Below are 9,901 nucleotides of genomic sequence, written 5' to 3'. Positions count from 1 at the left end.
TCTCTCGCTCTCTCTCGTTCTTTCTCTGTCTTTGTCTTTCTCTGTCTCTCTCTCTTTCTCTCTTTGTCTGTCTTTCTCTCTCTTTCTCTTCCCCCTCTCTGTTTCTCTCTGTCTTTGTCTCTCTCTCACTTTGTCTCTCTGTCTGTCTCTCCCCTCCCTCCCCCGTCTCTGTCTCTCTCTCCCCTCCCTCCCCGTCTTTCTTTCTCTCTCACTTTGTCTCTCTCTGTCTGTCTCTCCCCTCCCTCCCCCGTCTTTCTTCTCTCTCTCTTCCCCCTTGTCTGTCTGTCTCTCTTTGTCTCTCTCACTGTCTTTGTGTCTCTGTCTTCTCTCTCTCCCCTCCCTCCCCCGTCTCTGTCTCTCTCTTTCTCTATCTGTTTCTCTCTCTCCCCCCCCCGTATCTTTGTCTCCTCTCTCTGTTTCTCTCTTTCTCCCCTCCTCTGTATCTTTGTCTCTCTCTGTTTCTGTCTTCTCTCTCTCTCTTTGTCTTTCTCTCTCTCTCTCTCTCTTCCCCCCTCTGTCTCTCTTTGTCTCTGTCTCTGTCTGTCTCTCTTTGTGTGTGTCTCTCTGTCTCTCCCCCCCATTTCTTTGTCTGTCTCTCTCTGTGTCTGTCCTCTCTCTCCCCCCCCCGTATCTTTGTCTCTTCTCTGTCTTCTCTCTCTGTCTTTTTGTCTGTCTCTGTCTGTCTCTCCCCTCCCCCCCCTCTCTGTCTCTCTCCTAAAAAAATCTCATTTGTGTCAATGAAATGATCTTATGCTTATGCTGAGGTCATCTGGAGACTTCATGTGAAGTTTTGGAAAGCAACTTCTGTTTGACAGTTTTTCCTCTTGTTTCTGCATCTAAAGTATTCTATTCCATTTGAGTAATCTAAAATGTGGCTACCTCCACCTTAGTGAATCTTTTATATAGAAAGAGACTCAACCACTCCTTTGTTCACCTTAAGACCTGAGAAGAATCCATTGACAAGGCACAATATTTCCACCAGTACCAATGAGAAAGCATCTCTCCCAAAAGTCGTGATCATAAATGATTTTGTGGTGTTTGCCCATTGGTCTTTCTGCATTCTACCACTGGGCTGCAATCCAACAGCGTTTTCAGATTGAAATTCCCTATTGCAGGTAAGTCTTTAACCTTTGAGTGCAAAGCAATTATCTTTCTTCCCTGGCTAAGCATTTTATTTAATTAGATGAAGGCTATGTGTCACACTGGTGGATGGAGTCCTTTTGCCAGTCCATGGGAACCAGGCAACTGCAGTCTTGGGCTTCTCCTCAGCTCTGGTGAGTGCTCAGATTTTTCTGTTTCTTTTCATGCCCCAAGTACCCAACATCCCATAAAGATGAATAGCTTAGCATCTTTCTGAAAGCCGCTGTCAAGTATTTTTTAAAATTTTTTTGAAATCCAATCACCACTGTTCCATATGTGCTTTTTCTGCAAGGTTCTTGAGTGGGCAATTGGACCTGATTTCACCAGAGTGCTACTTCCTTGAAGAAGGTAAGGATCAGATGGAATGGTGTTATTTTGGAATGTTTTTGAACAGCGCGCATTGACTTGGCTTCCATGGCAATGACAAGTATGGAACCAAAGCAAAATAGTAAAAATGATTGGTTCCTAGAGTTTGTGATGATCAGGATCAAGAAGAGCCATTCCTACATGTATCATTAGTCAGCATGGCTGCCCCCCAGAGAGCGGACTTGAAGCACCATTTCTGCCATATAAGGTATATCTCTTCCCCATCCATGGGCATTTTAATATCACTTGTGTCAAGAGACACCTCGCTTATGTTGATGAATGGATTTTATGCTATGGTCATCAGGAGTCTTTTTTTTGGGGGTTGGAGGGGGGTTCTTTCTCTTTATTTTGACAATAATATTTTAATTAATTTTTTTAAAAAGTATATCATGGTACATTTTATTTTTTTATTAAAACTTTTTTTATTTTTCAAAACTTATGCATAGATAATTATGCAACATTAGCCCTTGGAAAATCTTGTTTCAGTTTTTCCCCCACTTCTCCCATCACCCTCCCCTGGATGGCAAGTAGTCCAATATATGTTAAACATAGTTGAAATATCTTAAATGGAATATAAGCATACATATTTATACAATTGCCTTGCTGTACCAAAAAAATCAAATCAAACCAGAAAAGCAAATGATGAAGAAAATAAAATGAAAGCAAACAATAACAAAAAGAGTGATAATGCTATGTTGTGGTCCACACTAGTTCTCACAGTCCTCTCGTTGGGTGTACATGGCTCTCTTCATCACTGAACACTTGGAACTGGTTTGAATCATCTCATTGTAGAAGAGAGCCACGTCCATCAGAATTGATCATTGTATAATCTTGTTGTTGCTGTGTATAATGGTTTCCTATTTCTGCTCATTTCACTCAGTATCAGTTCATTTAAGTCTCTCCAGGCCTCTTTGAAATCATCCTGCTGGTCGTTTCTTATGGAACAATAATATTCCATAACATTCATATACCACAATTTACTCAGCATTTTCTCCAATTGATGGGCATCCATTCAGTTTCCAATTTCTTGCTACTACTAAAAGGGCTGCCACAAACATTTTTGCACATTTTAGTTCCTTTCGTTCCTTTAAGATATCTTTGGAATATAAGCCCAGTAGTAACACTGCTGGATCAAAGGGCATGCACAGTTTGAATACTTTTTGAGCATAGTTCCAAACTTCTCTCCAGAATGGTTATATTCGTTTACAGTTCCACTAACAATGTATTAGTGTTCCAGTTTTCCCCCATCCCCTCCAACATTTGTCATTATCTTTTCCTTTCATCTTAGCCAATCTGACAGGTATGTAGTGGTATCTCAGAGTTGTATTAATTGACATTTCTCAGATCAGTAATGACTTATAGCACTTTTTCATATGACTGGAGATGGTTTCAATTTCTTCATCTGAAAATTGTTTTTGACCTTTTATCCTTTGACCATTTATCAATTGAAGAATGACTGGAATTCTTATAAATTGGGTCAGTTCTCTATATATTTTAGAAATGAGGCCTTTATCAGATCCTTTGAATGTAAAAATGTTTTCTCAGTTCATTGCTTTCCTTCTAATCTTATCTGCATTAGTTTTGTTTGTACAAAAACTTTTTAACTCAATATAATTAAAATTATCTATTTCATGATCAATAATGATCTCCAGTTTTTCTTTGGTCAGAAATTCCTTCCTTCTCCAGAGATCTGAAAGGTAAACTATCCTATGTTCTTCTAATTTGTTTATGATATCATTCTTTATGTCTAGACCATGAACTCATTTCAATCTTATCTTGATCTATGGTATTGGGTGTGGGTCAATGCCTAATTTCTGCCAGCCTAGTTTCTATTTTTTTCCAGCAATTTTTGTCAACTAGTGAGTTCTTACCCCAAGGCTGGGGTCTTTGGGTTTGTCAAACACTAGATTATTATAGTCATTGACTATTTTGTCCTAGGAACCTAACCTATTCCACTGATAAACTACTCTCTTTCTTAGCCAGTACCAAATGGTTTTGAAGACCACTTTATAATATAGTTTTAGATCAGGTACAGCTAGGCCACCTTCATTTGGAATTTTTTCATTAATTCCCTTAAATTCTTGACCTTTTGTTCTTCCAGACAGATTTTGTTTTTAATTTTTCTAGGTCTGTAAAATAGTTTCTTGGGAGTCTGATTGGTATAGCACTAAATAAGTAGATTAATTTTGGCAGTATTGTTATTTTTATTATGTTCGCTCAACCTATCCAAAAGTATTTGATATTTTCCCAATTGTTTAGATCTGACTTTGTGTGGAAAGTGTTTTGTAGTTGTGTTCATATAGTTCCTGGTTTTCCCTTGTCAGGTAGATTCCCAAATATTTTATACTATCGACAGTTATTTTAAAGGGAATTTCTCTTTATCTCTTGCTGTTGGGTTGTTGGTGATGTATAAAAATGCTGATGATTTATGTGGATTTATTTTGTATCATGTAACTTTGCTTAAGTTGTGAATTGTTTCTAATAGTTTTTTAGTTGGTCGTCTAGGGTTCTACATGTATACCATCATATTATCTGCAAAGAGTGATAGTTTGGTTTCCTCATTACCTACTCTAATTCATTTAATCTCCTTTTCTTCTGTTACTGACAAAGCTAACATTTCTAATATAATATTGAATAGTAATACTGATAGTGGGCAACCTTGTTTCACCTCTAATCTTATTGGCAATGCTTCTAATTTATTCCCATTATAAATGATGCTTGCTGTTGGTTTTAGATAAATGCTACTGATTATTTTAAGGAAAAGTCCATTTGTTCCTATACTGTCTTATGTTTTTAATAGGAATGGGTGTTGGATTTTATCAAATGCTTTTTCTGCATCTATTGATGTAATCATCTGGTTTTTTTTTGTTAATTTGGTTATTAATTTAGTTAATTATGCTAATAATTTTCCTAATATTGAACCAGCCCTGCATTCCCATCAGGAGACTTCATGTGACGATAAGCAACCAAGATCTTCTTGCAGCTCTTCCTCTGAGATCCTGTTTGTGCATCTAAAGTATTCCATGGCATCTGAGTTAGCATAAATGCAGTCACCTTCACCTTCCAGAAACTTCTAGATGGAAGGAAAGTCAACCGCTCCTTTGATCACTTAGTCTTGAGAAGAATCCATGGGCAATGCACAATTATTTCCACCAGCGTCAAGGAGAGAGCCCCTCTCCCAACAGCTGTGATCATAAATGATTTGTGTTGTTTTCTGTTATGGGCCAGAAATTCTATACTTAAAACAAGGATTCTTACAAGGTGCTAACTTCAGTGGAATTGATGAGACTGGTTATCTAGTTTAGCATGGTGATTAATAGTTCTCTAGATCAGTATGATTGATTTAATCTTACAACAAATAATGGTTCCCTAGTGATAGAATGATTGGTGTATACTCAAAATAGAGCATATAAAGCTGCAACAAACTCAGCCAGATCCGAGCCAGAGACAGACTCGGAAGGGCCAGACACAGACTCGGAAGGGACCCAGAGACACATTCATTCCATCATCCACCTTTGTGGTGGCTGGAGACTGAAGCACAAGCCCTTGGACTCAGAGACATTCGTTTCCATCTTCATCAGCCTCTTAGTGTCTGGCCTGTCTTCCTGCACTTCCCCCACTGAGACCAAGGCTCTTTTGAAAGGCTCTCAAGAAAGCAGGCTGGGTCCCAGGCAAGGAGACAATAAAGAATTTGGATGTTGGATTTTAACACCTGGCTAGTCTCATGGTGATTACTGAAAGGAAGACTGGTCCAGAGACCTCCAGAAAACCAACAGGAACATTATAATTTTCCATTTGGCCTTTCCGTGTTCTACCACTGAACAGCAATTCAACAGTTTCTCCATGTGAAACTCCCTATTGCAGGTATTGCATGGTTAATGACTTACCCATTCATTCCAATGCAATTATCTTTTTTCCCCTGCCTAAGCATTTTATTTAATTAGGTGAAGACTGTGTGTCACACTGGTGGATGGAGTCCTATTGCAAGTCCATGGGAACCAGGCTTCTCCTCAGCTCTGGTGAGTGCTCAGATTTTTCAGTTTTTCCTTTCATGCCCCAAGTGTCCAACATCCCATAATGATAAACAGCTCAGCAAACTTCTCAAAATCCTTGTCAAGCGTTTTTTTGTTTTGCTTTGTGTTTTTTTTTTTTTTTTAATTTGGTGAAATCTAGTCACAGAGTTTGAGCAGTGACCCCTTGTGGGAGTATTCTTCCTCTACATGTAATGTAGATTATGCCCCTAGAGATCACTTTTCTCTTTCCATGTAGCAATCTGATCAATTTTTGCTTTTCTTGGAAATTTCTCCAGTGAGCAATAGGCCATGATTTCAACAGGGAGCTCCTTCTTGAAGAAGGTATGGGTCAGATGCAAATGTATTTCTGAACGTTGTTGAGCATGGAGCATAGACTTGGCTTCAATCATGATGACCATAATGGAGCTAAAACAGTAGTACAAATACTTTTGATTCAAAATGTCGATTGGCATTGCTCCTTTGATTCTTCTTTTTTGGTCTTTTCTTCTGTTTCTTGAGTGAGCAGATATTCCATTCTTTAGTCTGGGATTCAGAAAGGCCACCCTTTCCTTGTAGGGGTTAGGAAGCTCTTAAATTTGTCCTTTGCCAGCAATATGAGTCCCCTGGAATTCATTAGTTTACAATAATCTGATGTGGCTTTTTTGTTATATGCACTGCCTCTCAATTATTCAAGTGAGCTTCACTTTTCTAGGTGTGTTAGAATAGGCTACCTTGAGGGAGGATTTGTTTATTTGTATTTGCAATAATTTGTAGGATTCCTTCAATTGACTGTTGTTGGAATGACCCAGCTTCTATTAGAATACAGATATGGGCATTTTTCCAGGCTGTGATGTCTAAGATAAGGGGAAATGTCTTCCTTACAGAAGGAAGAACCAGTATTTAGGAATCTTTTTCCTGTGAGATTTTTCTCTGCTTTCTTTTCTTCCTGCAATCATTTTTTCTCAGGTTTTTCCCCTTAAATCCTCTTTCATGTATTCTTTTTAAAATTTTAAATCTTACCAGACAATTTAAAAAGTAACACAAGCAATATGTTTCCTTCCTTTTTTACATCCTTAAGCAACCTGGCCTCCTTTCCTTGTAAAGGTTTTTCTTATCCTAGACTTTTCAACTCATACTATCACGTTACCATATATTCTCCTTCTCTACTTGCTTAGTTACAGCAGTGGCTGGGCTTTTAGCCAGGGACCTAATGCTTCGAACATTTATTTCCCATCATTTTTTTCCCTGTAGATTCAGTTTTCCATCCAAAATCTCAGCTCTAATCTTATCCTATAACTTTCCCCAGCCCTTTTTGGGGTATTCCACAAAGGACTTGTTTCTTGGAGATTATTCAAACAGCCAATCTTCATTCACTTTGCAACTGAGCTTTTAATATTTAGAATTCAACCTTGTCCTTCAGGTATAGTTTTGCCTTTCATTTTATTCTTTCCTTGAAGCCCCAATTGGCCATCTATCATTCCCCATCTACTTGGGTTTCTGATTTTCTGCATAAAAATCGCAGGGTATTTTCTATTTTATTAATAATTAATGAATTAGGATCAAAGATTTTCTCCTTTTTCTTTTTTACTTCCTCTTCAGGAATCAGGAATTTTAGATTATTCAGGAAGCCTTTGAATTGTAAGAATGAAAACGAGAGGAAAAACTCAGAGATGTTCAAGATTTTTTCCTTTCTATCCCCATTCAGTCTTCTCTATGGGACTGTCATATGTATTTTATCTAAAATTCTGTTTACTTTCTCCTCAACTTATTTCTTCTTTATTTCTGTTTTGATTTATCTAGTTCTGAGAGGGGAAGGTTCTGTTTTCCATTAAATAGTTTTGCTTTCTATCTGTTCCTGCAGGTCACTTGACTTCTCTAAGAATTTGTATGCTTACCCTTTAATGCATATGTGTTGCTTCATGGTCTATGGTACTATGACCTTTTAAATTAGAAGTTGTTAAATTCTAGGTAATTCTGACTGGCTCCTTGATATTTTAATTATTTGTTTCTGGCTATATCCAGGATTTTCTCCTTTACCTGGTAATTCTGAAATTTAGCTATAATATTCCTTGAATTTTTATTTTTAGGATTTTTTCAGGAAGTGTTTGGTGGATTCTTCCAGGTTCTATTTTACCCTCCAATTCTAGGATACCAGGGCAGCTTTCGTTGACAATTTCTTGAAAGATGCTGTCCAGCACCTCTGAGATACCACTACACACCTGTCAGATGGGCTAAGATGACATGAAAAGAGAATGATAAATGTTGGAGGGGAGATGGGAAAACTGGGACAGTGATACATTGTTGGTGGAACTGTGAACGGATCCAACCGTTCTGAAGAGCAATCTGGAATTATGCCCCAAAAGTTATCAAACTGTGCATACCCTTTGATCCAGCAGTGCTACGACTGGGCTTATGCCCCAAAGAGATCTTAAAAGGAGGGAAAAGGACTCGTGTGCAAAAATGTTTGCGGTGGCAAAAACTGGAAATGGAGTGAATGCCCATCAATTGGAGAATGGCTAAATAAATTGTGGTACATGAATGTTATGGAATATTATTGTCTGGTAAGAAATGACCAACAGGATGATTTTAGAAAGGTCTGGAGAAACTTACATGAACTGATGCTGAGTGAAATGAGCAGGACCAGGAGATCATTATATACCTCAACAACAATATTATATGATGATCAATTCTGATAGACATGGCCCTCTTCAACAGTGAGATGATTCAAACCAGTTCCAATTGTTCAGTGATGAAGAGAGCCATGTACATCCAGAGAGAGGACTATAGGAACTGAGTGTGGACCACGACATAGCATTTCCACTGTTTCTGTTGTTTGCTTACATTTTTGTTTTCCTTCTCAGGTTTTTCTACTTTCTTTCTAGATCCAATTTTTCTTATGCAGCAAGATAACTGTATAAATGTGTATACATATATTGTATTTTATATATACTTCAACATGTTTAACATGTATTGTTACCTGCTATCTAGGAGAGGGAATGGGGGCAAGGAGGGGAACAATTAGAACAGAAGATTTTGCATAGGTCAATGTTGAAAAATTATCCATGCATATGTTTTGTCAATAAAAAGCTATAATAATAAAAATTACAAGAGAAATCCAATAAAAAAGAAATGAGAGAGAGAGAGAGAGAGAGAGAGAGAGAGAGAGAGAGAGAGAGAGAGAGAGAGAGAGAGATGCTGTCCAGGCTCTTTATTTGATAATGGCCTTCATGTAGTCCATTAAATCTCCAATTATCTCTCTCCTTGGATTTTCCAATAAGGTATTTTACATTTTCTTCTGTTTTGTCATTCTTTTGGTTTTGTTTGACCAATTCTTGATGTCTTATAAAGTCATTAGTTTCTACCTCCCAATTCTAGTTTGTTTTCTAGAATTCTAGAATTATTTTCTTCAGTGTGCTTTTATACCTCCTTTACCATTTGACCAATTCTACTTTTTAATGCATTCTAGATTTTTATAGTTTCTTTTCTACCACTCTCATTTCTCTCTCCAATTTTACCCCTACCTCTTCTGATTTTCAAAATATTTTTTGAGCTCCTCCATGGCTTGGAGCAACTCTTATTTTTTTGGAGGCTTTGAATGTAGGAATTTTGATATTATATTCTTATTGAGTGTGAGTTTTGATTTCCATTGTCACCACAGTAATTTTCTATGGTAAAAATCCTTCTTTTGTTGTTTGCTCATTTTCCCAGATTATTTCTTGACTTCTCTTTGTTAAAGAGACTGCCTTCTGACCAGCTGTTTGACCTCGTTATGGTCTGTGAGCTGCGACCTTCAGAAGCTACTGCTATTGCTACTTCAGTGGCTCCCAAGACCTGCTCCTGTTTTGTTGGTTTCCCAATGGCCCCTGACATAATTTCTCAGTGGACCTTTCATGTTGTTTTTGGTGTCTGTGGGCTGAGAGGATTTCTATTTTATTCTATTCTAGTACATTTTGCTATAATCCACCTCCTCATCCCTGTCCATAACCACATCTATCATGACTGGATAACGCTGCATAACTGTTGGGCATGCCAAAGAAACCTCTCACCTGCTGCTTATCTTTTGGCTTTGTGAATGATTCCCCACCTTCCCAACCAGCACACTTTTGATTGATGGATTTTATGAACTTTGTGTCAGGTCCAGGACATTTGTCAATGTAAATGGGTTCATGATTCACTTTGGCTTTCTCACAATGACTATGGTGCTGCTTCTCTTTTGTTCCTCTCTCTTTCTCTGTCTCTCTGTCTGTCTCTGTTTCTCTCTCTCTCTCTCTCTCTCTCTCTCTCTTTCTCTCTCTCTCTTTGCCTATCTTTCTCTCTAAATATTTCTCATTTTCTATCTCATTTTCTCTCTATTCCCATCTCTTACTCTGTTTTCCCTGTCT

General features: G+C 37.8%; 1 long non-coding RNA gene across 2 annotated transcripts; it reads left to right on the top strand.

Annotated features, from left to right (window-relative positions):
- Positions 1-728: 728 nt before the first annotated feature.
- LOC127542596 (uncharacterized) lies at positions 729-8,674 on the top strand. Of its 2 annotated transcripts, XR_007948756.1 has the most exons (5): positions 729-1,274; positions 1,433-1,488; positions 4,432-5,370; positions 5,451-5,525; positions 7,607-8,674. It is a non-coding gene; the product is annotated as an uncharacterized LOC127542596 (long non-coding RNA). The 2 variants fall into 2 exon arrangements; XR_007948757.1 differs by lacking the exon at positions 1,433-1,488 and having other exon boundaries at positions 730-1,115.
- Positions 8,675-9,901: the final 1,227 nt, after the last annotated feature.

The sequence above is a fragment of the Antechinus flavipes genome, chromosome X (genome assembly GCF_016432865.1).
Source record: "Antechinus flavipes isolate AdamAnt ecotype Samford, QLD, Australia chromosome X, AdamAnt_v2, whole genome shotgun sequence".
NCBI classification, from domain to species: Eukaryota; Metazoa; Chordata; class Mammalia; order Dasyuromorphia; family Dasyuridae; genus Antechinus; species Antechinus flavipes.
This window is presented reverse-complemented; position numbering and strand designations above follow the sequence as displayed.